The sequence below is a fragment of the Bidens hawaiensis genome, unplaced genomic scaffold (assembly GCF_021521415.1).
Source record: "Bidens hawaiensis isolate Kalapana, Puna unplaced genomic scaffold, B.hawaiensis_p1.1 tig00010744_1, whole genome shotgun sequence".
Taxonomy (NCBI): Eukaryota; Viridiplantae; Streptophyta; class Magnoliopsida; order Asterales; family Asteraceae; genus Bidens; species Bidens hawaiensis.
In genome coordinates, this window is record NW_027491824.1 from 394,082 (window position 1) to 404,355 (window position 10,274).

The 10,274-nt window shown below is 34.3% G+C and overlaps 1 pseudogene across 1 annotated transcript; it reads left to right on the forward strand.

The window, feature by feature from the left end:
- The first annotated feature begins 7,061 nt into the window (after positions 1-7,061).
- Positions 7,062-9,998, forward strand: LOC143536174 (putative UPF0481 protein At3g02645; annotated as a pseudogene). The gene is made up of 3 exons (XR_013135846.1): positions 7,062-7,727; positions 7,870-8,156; positions 9,073-9,998. The product of XR_013135846.1 is annotated as a putative UPF0481 protein At3g02645 (transcript).
- The last annotated feature ends 276 nt before the right edge of the window (positions 9,999-10,274 follow it).

A 10,274-nucleotide genomic window follows, 5' to 3' on the forward strand; every position in this document is an offset into this window, starting at 1 on the left:
AAAGATAACCAATCCATGCCTATGATGACATCGAAACTTCCCATTTGCATCGGGATGAGATCGATGGAGAATTTATTATTAGCAAGGATAAGAGTATAATCGCGGACGACGGAGTCGATGGTTATAGAATTGCCATTGGCGACTTCAACAGAGAACGGTCGGGAAAGCTTAGTTCGAGGCATAGCAAGTTTCGACTCAAATTTCAAAGAAATAAAACTTCTATCGGCACCAGTATCAAATAAAATATAAGCCAAATGATGGTTCACAAAAAACATACCGTTCACGACATCGTTTGCCACTTGAGCTTGATTCACATTCATCATGAAAGCTCGCCCTTGATTGCTATGGTTGACTTGAGGTGCTTGTTGTGGAGGTGGAGGTGGTGCTTGGATTGCTTGGATGGGTTGGATGAGTGGTGCATTGAGTTGGGGAAGTTGGGGTTGATAGGTTTGGACTTGATAAGCTTGGGTTTGGTAGTAGGGTACGGTCATGGTTGCATAGCGGGAAAGTACCGGTGTAGGGTCTTCGGGTTTGGGGAGCTTGGGTTCGTTGTTGGGGTTGAGTAACGGCAAAATTTCGGTAATTTGTCAAAGCGGTCGGGTTACACGAAGAGACTCCATTGTTGCAACGACGACGAGTTGAAAAAATGCGTGAATATGATGAATATTAGTTGTTAATTTGTTATGTATTTTTTAATGTTTCGTTTTTAATTATAATGTATTTTTATTTAATTATTTAATATAATTGTTTTTATTTGTTTAGTTTAATTATTAAAAGAAAATAATAGAAAATGATGACGTGACACTTGAGGGGGCTACAAAACCATTACACCCCAAAAACAAATTTCTATCCTTTGCTGATTGGGCGCCACGTGTCAGAATTCGCTCAATTTGTAGCCCCTCCACTACGCATAGCCTTAATATATAGTATGTACTTATTTCAAATTTTATTATATGTTATTGAATGTTGACAATATACTTTTGTTATGATATTGCATTTTTATTATGTGACCTAACCTAACTAGAAAAACTTATTGCCAGATAATAATTAATCGAGTGATCGAAAAACATTAAAGTCATTAGAAAAAAATCTTGACTACGTCACAAGACAATATGCTAGTCAATGTCAGCTCTAACATCTTTCTTTTCCTTTTTTTGAAGTCTTGATCGGTCTCCATCGCCCTCATTGAATTCGGTAGATACAAATTCCCAAAGATCTTAGAGAAATTCGAATTTATTTGAATCTGTAGTACTCAAATCCCTCAACTTTGAAGATGGGTCACTAGAATGTACGAGTTTGTTGTTCCGTTGTTAGCCATGAAATATGGTGATAACTCACCCGTGCTATTAATTGTGGCGTGTAAGTGGTGGAGTTTCATCCTTGAGGTCTTCACAACAAAACAATAACGCCATGTTCTTGACTTTTTTTAAAGGAGAGAAAGGAAAACTAAGGATAGTTTAAAAATGAGTGTTCTTGAGTTTTTTTAGGATGGAAAGGAAATGAGTAGGAGGAGTTAGGAGGGATTAAATTAATGTATTTTCCCAATAAGTTATCCTCCCAAAAATAGGATGATTACTAAGGATAACTATTTTTTAACATAGTTATCCTTTTCTTTTCTCTAATTTCCTTCCAACTCAAGAACACACATAATTAAAAAAGTTTTCATTTCCTTCCCTTCCCTTTCTTATCCTTACCTATCATTTCCTTTATTTTCCTTGGTTAGAAAACTCAAGAACAAAACGTAATCAGGTATGCATAATTCACACATAATATATATTCTAGATTTCAAGAAAATTAAAGAACTCTCAGATGCTAGTATCAATAAAGGTGGGCGGGGTATATAGCACTCGCAAGCTATTTCTCATCTTAATTATTATAATTGCATTAAAAATCACTATATTTTCTTTCTCATTCACTCACAACTACTTTCAGATTATATTAAAAAAATTAAATGGTGTACGTGAACACCGTATTCCGAAATTTATAATAAACAATAATATTTTCTTTATTCTCCACTGACAACGACCTGTAAATCATAGGAGGATTATAATAATTAAGATGAGAAATAGCTTGCGAGTGCTATATACCCCGCCCACCTTTATTGATACTAGCATCTGAGAGTTCTTTAATTTTCTTGAAATCTAGAATATATATTATGTGTGAATTATGCATACCTGATTACGTTTTGTTCTTGAGTTTAACACTTTGGTATTATATTTAAACTTGATACTTGGAAAGTTTATGACATTTTCGACGAGATTTTTAAAAGTCTTGGGGTTTTCGTCCATATTTCTAATTTAAATCATTTTGTAAAAACCAGTCTCTCCAGACGGTTTTTTATGCTTTTTATGTGGTCCGTTCAAATTATATTTTTCTTGAGAAAAGAGCTTTATGAATTTCGTCTTCCAAAACGCATTTTGAATGAATTTGTTCCAAGGAGTTCATATTCTCATGTTTTGTTCTTATAAGTTTTAAAAGTTTATTGTCGTCTCGACCGATAGGATTTTGGTATTCCGTCTCGACCGACAAAGTCTTTGAATATTCCGTCTACTCCGACTATATTTTTAATTAGGTTTAAGGTGGACCCCACTTTCTTAAATTAAACTATCAATTAAATCTAATATTAATTATCTTCATCTTCTTTCATTTTCATCTTCAACTTCCAAGTTGCAAGTATATTTCTAGTTAGGTTTCAATTAGGTATCATGGAATTTGATAATATTGTAGTTTGTTATGATGGTAAATGGCAAAACAATAATGATGGAAGCTGTGAATATGTTCCAACAAACTATAAACGAGGAGGTTTTTTCGGTTCCGGACAGATGCAGGTTCCGGACGTATTTTTTCGGCCTTCACAAACTCTCGAAGAGGCCCGGGCGAATCATTTTCGAGTAGGGTACGGTATTGAACAATGTATTCATTTCCAAACGTTGAGATAATGTTACCGCTGTAGTACGAACCCAAAAACCCATGACTCAAATCCGCAACCTCTACTCAGTCTCTTCTCTTATACTTCATTTGGATAAACTGTTATTGTTATTGATGGATCGAATATAAGAAGATATAGGAAGATAAACTATAAGAAGATATAGGAATAATATTATGGGATTTGAACTTACCAGATAAAAAAACATGAGAATATGAACTCTTTGGAACAAATTTATTAAAAATGCGTTTTGGAAGACGAAATTCATAAAGCTCTTTTCTCAAGAATAATATAACTTGAACAGACCAAATAAGAAACATAAAAAAACCGTCTGGAAAGACTGCTTTTTACAAAATGATTTAAATTAGAAATATGGACGAAAACCCCAAGATGTTTAAAAATCTCATTGGAAATGTCAGAAACTTTCCAAGTGTCAAGTTTTGATTTGTTGTAAAATCTCGTCGGTTATAATACCAAAGTGTCGGCTCAGTACACATTTGATGAGTTATTTTGAGAATCTGGTTTCTTTTAGGATCATTTTGAGAATTTTCCCATTACAAAACCATCTCACAAAGTTTAGATAATGGATTGTGAATATTTTATTATGGTAGTGGTTAGGGTAGTGATATTCAGGTTGTGGTCACCTATTAGACCATGTGTAGTCATAAAGCCCCTCCCTTATGCGTTATGCGTCACGTGACGCCCGGTCAGAGTTATAGTTTTTTGTTAAAAGATGGTGTAGTCATAATGCCCCTCCCCTGGGCATTATGCACCACGTGACGCCCACTCACGTTTACACTTTTTTGTTTTTTTTAAATAATATTACGTCCAAATTGTTAACTCCATCGGTTTTTTTTAATGTTACATTGAGGATAACTTTTTGCCAATTATAAACAAGTGAATATGAAAAAGGATTGTTTCCAAACTTAATTAAAAAACCCTACCAACCTACCTAACCATTTCTTCTTCTTTCTTGTTTCTTCCAAACGGATGAAGACCAAACTCCCTTTCTTCATAATAAGCAAACATATGAAGACCAAACAACCAAGCCCCAAGCTTCGTGCGATTTTTCTTAATTCGGTTCGATTTTGGTCCAATTTTGGTTTATAATAAGGTAAGAACCAGTTGCCCTTGACCAATTTGGTCTAATTTTGATCCGTTTTGATTCAATTTTGACCGTGAAGATCCAATTTTGACCACCACATTAGTGCAAGAAGAGACTGCCAACTGTTTTTTTTTATCAAAATGTGAGCCATAACCAAGCGTTTTGTTCAAAAAGCCAGAAAAAACGCCTGGGGTGGGGTGGGGTGGGGTGGGGGGTGCCTCCGGTGTTATACCCTAAAACGCTGGCAAAACGGATGGTCTTAGGGCAAAGGAGAGAGAATGTGCAAATGTGTCTTTAATTTTTACCTACTCAATCATCTATCATTTTTACAGTTATTTTTTTTTTAAGAAAAGCGGTTATAGGGTATTTGAGAGGAGTGTTGACCGTGGGGGTTTTATGGTAGTTGGTGGTATAGACGACATGACAATATAGAATTAGTGCTAGTCTGCGGGAGCACCCCCTCCCACCCTAATAAGGTTCGTTAAGTGCGTTAACCTCACTAAAGGATTTATCGTGTGAATTTCGGTTTATATAGATTATTTGAATTAAGATTTTAAAACTTATTTCATATTGAGTTCAAATAAGAATTGAAAACCCGATTTGAAAAGGCGTATTTGAATTTGAATTTGAATTGAATTCAGGTTTATATGAATAAACCAAATTAACAAAAAAAGCTACAAAACAAAAGAACTACAAAAAATAATATAAAAGTACATGAAATATCGGTTCAAGATTCCCAAAATTTGAAGTTGATAGAAAACTGGACGTACTCATAATTCTGTTGCGACAGACCCGATTCGAATAATCCGAATTCAAGTTCCATTCAGTTCGAATTATAAGTTTCTTAAAGTTCATTTAAATAATTAGGACCTCTTAACTCTCACGAATTCGCAATGCAACGTAAAGGAGAGAAGGTTGAGATAGAATTGTAGAAAAGATAGGACGATGAATCTCACAGTTCCAAAATCCGTGTGAAAGACTTGTATTTCTGACCCAGATCCGTTGCTTACGCTCTTAAACATTTCACCTTGAGTTTCACCTATAGAAAAATAACTCGTTCCTCACATGTTAAATATACATTATAATACTGCGTGATTCACGTTGTGGACAGACGTATTAATTTTTTTATAAAGAATAACTCATTATACAAAAATGGCAAGTGGTTGCACTTATTACATATGCAAGTGGGCAAGTAATTATTTAATGAAGAGCCAACCATCGATGATAAAATACCATTATCCAATCCCAACATATAGAACTAGTTTACACCATTGTAACATAATGTAATAGGTCCAAGAAGGTAATAAGTGATGTTATCTCTGCACGGAGCGTTGAAAATCACGTACCAGATGTTGGGTTAATCAGCTTAATTCTATAATAGCAATAATAAATATGTCATGTTTAAAATAACCTGTCTAACTTGTTTAATGAATCGAGGCGTGATCGGGTTATATTCAAACTATACATACGTTCTGGTTACATTCTATTAAAATAGAACAAAATTTAGGTATGTAGTTTATGACTCCATGAACTCTTTAGCCCTTTACGACTATATTACGATCTATTAAACACATATATAACTCGTTCACAACCTGTTAAACATGTTAGACCCATTTAGATAAAATTCAAGTTACATATTCCGTGTATGATTACATTTGTTTAATTGGGTCTAGGTTAAGTTATTTGATGTTCAGGTCTATTAGTTTAACTCGTTAACTTGTTAACCTAATACAATTGACACTCATAGATGCTATGGTGCAAAGACGCGTGAGAAATACCTAGTTTATTATGTGAGACTTTTGGTTTATTTCATTTAAGAAAAAAAAAAAGATGAAGTGGTGAATGCTTGGTAATAACATAGAAATCAGTCGTAACGGTTTGCAAAAAAATCTTCGGTCTAATTTTCAGTCACTAATTTTGCAACCAGTATAATTTTGTTACAAACTGGCTGTTTTGTGATCGGTTATTTTATGTCGCAAAGCCACAGGAGATAAATGTTAAATATGATAAAAGTTGTAGGCCGGCATGTAATTCCTTACAACGCAATATTAATAACCATTATCCAACTAAATAAAATAATATAACATGATTCACGTTGTGAACTGGTGATGGATACGTATTTTCTATGAAGAATCTATTACGTTTTGTATGATTATTAAAAATACAAGTGGTTGGATATTTTACAATAACAATGGAGTGATTTTATTTAACAATTGGTCCACCAGCAATAATCGTAAATTATTTATCCAATTTCATCATATTGCTTTGCATCACTGCAAGCCCACCAACCAGTTCGAGCTGTTATATCTTAAATGATTTGAAACATGACATGAAATAATAATGCTAATTACATCTTAATTATATAAGATTAGAAACATAACATGGAAATAATCATAATCTAATAAGTTAATTGTTAGTTAACTCGTATAAAACATTTAATAAGCGAGTTTGTTTGATTTATACCAAAACTAAATAGGTTGATCGACTTGTTAGTTAAATCATAATCAAATATGTATTTTTTTTTCTAGAATCATAATTTTTATGTTTAACTTGCCAACCTTCTAATTTATGATTTTAGTACAACGTATGCACGACCCACTTAGCCTAAGTATAACTAGACATAAGGGTTCTGCGAGTCACGATTAGGTTACATGTCACATGATAAAAAGAGAATCAAATAAATTTTCAAACACATAATAAACTGTAAAACTAATTATAACTTTGATACATGTACATGTAATACAGAACTATTGTAAATGCAAGGGATTTCATTTTCTCGATCATTAATCTTACAAAGATTAGACCGTTTAAATTATTGTATCTTAACGTAGGTAATAATGTTGTTCATCATTAAATTATATTTATATAGAAAGTAATTTTTTCATGGTGTCTCAGGTTGGGGTCTACCCTGTTGAAATCTTAATCACAATTAAGGGGTTTAAGAATATTAGATTTAAAGATATCGATCACATCCATCAATAGATCGAATTATAAATTCATTTGCACGCTGTCACAGTTGTCTTGTCATGTGTAGCTACATGATAACATATATTGTTATTCCTTATAAAAATGATTAATATTCACGTGGTTAATACAATATATGTAATCAACACCAAACTCAACTCTATTCCTCTATAAGAGTCCAATCTAGTTTTAAGCATAGAAAACACAAAAACGCCATTAACGAATCATGGCTACAAGATCCTTCTCCAACACCAATTCGCACTCTTTCTCTAAAATGAACATCGATGAAGACGAATGGGTCGAAAGTATGCGTAAATCCATAGCCGAACACGACGATGACGTGTTGGGAAAAGTACCCGTCTCTATATTCACAGTCCCTAAAGTACTTCTAGCAACCGATCCTGAATCCTACATCCCACAACAAGTGGCACTAGGTCCATTCCACCATTGGCGGGAGGAGGTCTACGACATGCAACGCTACAAGCTCGCAGCCGCACGAAGAACACAGAAACAAATGAACGTGAGCTTCGAACGGATTGTTGAGATTATGAAGAAAGAGGACGAAGCACGAATCCGTGCTTGTTACCATAAGTTTCTTGATATGTCGAGGGATGCCCTTGTGTGGATGATGGCTGCTGATATGGCGTTTTTAATTCATTCAAGTGTATTCCATGGAATCTCGGAGTTTGACCAAAGTCACCTCTGGGATGTCTCATGTGGTTGACGTTACAGGTATAGAATAATAAAAACCCCGTGAGGTATTATTCTATATAGTAACAAAATGATAATTACTACAAAGAAACCCTAATCACAAATCATACTTAGTAAATATTATAGTAAACTCTAACTAATAATATACTCTATCTAATAACAGGGAAGAAGTTATCTCATACATCGATTCTTCGCGATGTGGTGATGGTGGAGAATCAGATCCCGATGTTTTTAATCAGGACGATGATGGCACATCAGTTTAAGAAAACAACTGGTCAGTTAAAGACTGCTGATGAGACATTAAAGATGATGCTAATGGGTGTGTACCACGAGCTTACTCCGTTTAACGAACAACAATTGCCGGATGTTGACATCGACGATTGCGATCACCTGCTCGATTTTCTCTACCACATGACCGTGCCAAACGACAAAGAACTCGGAATCACGCAGGTATAGAACGATGAAAACTAAGTGAAATATTGTCTGTTATTGAGTTTTTTGTATTAACCAAAGTAACTTAAGCTGGTGAGTTTAAACAAGGGTAATTCTTTTCTCCTCTTTCTTTATGATATACAAGTTATAAAATTTGGTATTTTTCTAATAAGTTATAATATTTGTTTTCTTATAACTTTGAAAACATGGTTTTATTTGATTTTTTTTCTACATAACTATTGAAACTTGAGTTTGTATACAATATAAAATATTTTTTTTCTTTATGTTTATAAGATCAAAAATTCAAAATTTACTTCAGTTAATATAAAACCTGGTTTGTAATAAACCTTTGTATCATGTAATAAATGAAGCCTAATTTTTAATAAAGACTTGTATCATGTAAGCAGTAAAAGAAAAAAAACAATACTAAGTAATTAGGATTTGAAAAAGAAAAAGAAAATGAAAGAAGAAGACGTTGTTTAAGAAAAAAACGAGTTATATGTTCCAATAATATTGGAAAGAAAAATTAAGAGTAAAGAAATCAAAATAATATTATTTATGTACTAGTGTATATACATTTTCTAATTATTTTTACCGCTTATTCTAGTGTGCAATATTTTAAATGAGTTAGATTTTGTTTGTGAGGTAAGAAACTAATACATGCGTTTAAAATAGTTAACACTTAAAAATACACAACACTTGTTAACGGTCAATAAATCTAAACGATCTTCTCATAGACTCATACAAGTTAAAGCTCAGGCTTGACAATTTAACAAGCTTGGTATGAGAGTCTAAGTCCATCTTTGTTTGATAAGCCTTGGCTCGCTTCAAGGCTTTTATCGATTTGATCTAGAGTAGTTCGCGAGTTGTTCGGCTTGTTTCCACCTCTAGCTAATATATTCCAAGTATGGTACTAACATATTATCTTTAACAGCAGACTGAGATCGACATCGAGAACGAACAGATCACCGAGGTCAAGGAGGGAGAAGAAGAAACTTTCACAAAAGAAAGTGAAGTTCGCAAGGTTATGAATTACATATGGGAGATGCTCTCAAAATCAAACGCAGGTTTAGTAAGACTCTTCAAGAGATTCTTATTCGGAAGGCCAATGACTTTGTTAATGAAGCTACCATGGAAGATAATATCAAATCTTCCAATACTCAAACTCCTCAAACAACCCATGGAGAGGATGGTCGAGAGATTCAACGGTGACGGAGACGACAAACAAGAAGGCGAAACAACGAGCCGAAGATGCCAACAATAGAAGAAATCACAATCCCGTCTGTGACCGAACTGGCCAAAGCCGGGATTGTTTTCTCACCGGTTAATGGAGGAATAAATGACATGAGTTTCGATAACGTGACATCGACACTTTACCTCCCGGTGGTCGATCTTGATGTGAACACCGAGGTTTATTTAAGAAACCTCGTGGCTTACGAAGCGTGTGTTGCGTCAGGGCCGTTGGTGTTGGCTCGTTACACCGAGCTAATGAATGGGATAATTGACACGGAAGAGGACGTGAAGTATTTAAGGGAACGTGGGATAGTTTTGAATCATTTGAAGAGCGATAAGGAAGTTGCGGATTTATGGAACGGGATGAGTAAATCTGTGAAGTTGACTAGAGTGCCGAAGATGGATAAAGTGATTGAAGATGTAAATGCGAGGTATGCTAAAACGTGGAGGGTGAAAGTTTCGACATTTATGAACACATATGTGTTTGGTTCTTGGAAGTTTTTGACGATTTTTGCGGCTTTGTTTATGTTGTTGTTGACGGCGTTACAGTCGTTCTGTTCGGTGTATAGTTGTGCTCGTGTGTTTCATCAGCTTCCTGATATCCAAGGTGGATCTGAAGGAAACTGATCGAACTAGTGAGTGTAAGTCTGTAACAGTGTATGTAACTGTATTTATGTGTTGACTCTTAATTGTATTTATGTTTTTAACTTTCTTTAAAGGTAGATCTCAATTTATTTTGTAAATTGACTTATACTAGTAAGATCTATGCACAACTTTTTAACAAGTACACACCTCTAAAATCTACTTTCAAAATGCACTTAATGCCAAAATACATGAACTCACATTTTAATGGAAATAAACACTTCATTCCACTAAGCCAAGAGACATCGATCGCGAGATCTA